This window comes from Fukomys damarensis, unplaced genomic scaffold, assembly GCF_012274545.1.
Source record: "Fukomys damarensis isolate Sample0158 unplaced genomic scaffold, DMR_v1.0_HiC HiC_scaffold_21, whole genome shotgun sequence".
Lineage (NCBI taxonomy): Eukaryota > Metazoa > Chordata > Mammalia > Rodentia > Bathyergidae > Fukomys > Fukomys damarensis.
In genome coordinates, this window is record NW_022900933.1 from 8,154,220 (window position 1) to 8,155,401 (window position 1,182).

Sequence of the window (1,182 nt, forward strand, 5' to 3'; positions counted from 1 at the left end):
GAGTGTCGGTGTGGGCGCGGGGCTGCACTGCGCCCCCGGGCTCTCTCCTGCCGGAGCGGCGCGTCCGCTCCCTCGGAGGCAGGGCTGGACGCTTTCCGACTTGGCGCGCCAGGGAGAGGCTGAGCAAAGTCCTTGTTTTCTGGAGATAGGGCTTTGGTTAGGGTGCCAGTGTTCCCGAATAGAGTGGAGCGTGGTGGGTACACGCGGATTTTCCGCTGTCCGATGTATTTTACTCGGGGTGTAGCACGACGGGGAGACTTTTCCCTTGGACTGCCGAACCCAAGGAGCGATGCGAGGCGTTTTGAAGCTCAGAATCAGTTCCTGGAGCAGATTTGGTGAAGGGCGCAGTTCTGACAACTTCGAACCAATCGCGGTCTCCTCTGAAATGTAGAAGCCAGATTCTGTGAGGTGTTAGTGCAAATGGCCATGGTGTAGAGAAACGAGGAGAATGGAGACGGTTAAGAGGAAGCCTGAATGACGGCTGGCTACCTTTTGCTGTGAACATGAAAACTTTTCTTTTGAATCGCTGCCTGGTTATCTAATAATGCCTTAGTGTAGTAACTGGGTGGCTTTGAGCTAGATGAGGCTTCCTCGTAAGCGTAGTAGAGGTGAAAGAGGTTAATAAAGTCTGCTGGGAACCTTGGGCTCACGTCTTAACATTCGTTTTAACAGCAGAATTTCTCCATTAAGACCACATTTTCATGGTTTTGAGTAAGGTAGGTTGAGCGGCCCTTCTGTTCTTTCTGCCACTAAAGTGAGGGCCCCCTCTTTCGGGGAGGGGTGGGCGGGAGCCTCCTTTTCAGAGAAGTCAGAAAACTCTTCACCAAGACCTTACCCTGAGCAGTCACTTGCTGTCGACCTTGTGTTTTTATTTCGCTTTAACACTGCTAAATTTTTGTGCTGCTTCCTCATTCTAGTCTCTTGCGAGGCCCCGGGGAAGGTACAGTTCTCGGACCCTTTTCAAAGTCTCCGTGTTCTTTGCTATACCATTTCTCTTCTAATGGGCAGGAGAAAAAAAAAAGTACCTGCCTTCAATCCTGTCCCTCTCTGGCCTAGAAAGGCGCTGGGTCTGCTGGCTCAGTGGGGAGGGAATTATTTGGTATAGAGATGCAAAAATATTTCCATAGTTTTTGTTTTAAAGCTACAATCTTTTTTTTTTTTTTTTTTTTTTTTTTTTTTTTT

At 49.1% G+C, this 1,182-nt stretch overlaps 1 protein-coding gene across 1 annotated transcript in view; it reads left to right on the forward strand.

The window, feature by feature from the left end:
* The first annotated feature begins 496 nt into the window (after nucleotides 1-496).
* The window catches only part of Zbtb1 (zinc finger and BTB domain containing 1), a 23,699-nt gene continuing 23,013 nt past the window's right edge, over nucleotides 497-1,182 (forward strand). The window contains exon 1 of the mRNA XM_010603023.3: nucleotides 497-716. The gene's annotated coding sequence lies outside the window, so the exon portion shown is untranslated. The remainder of the gene's footprint in view (nucleotides 717-1,182) is intronic.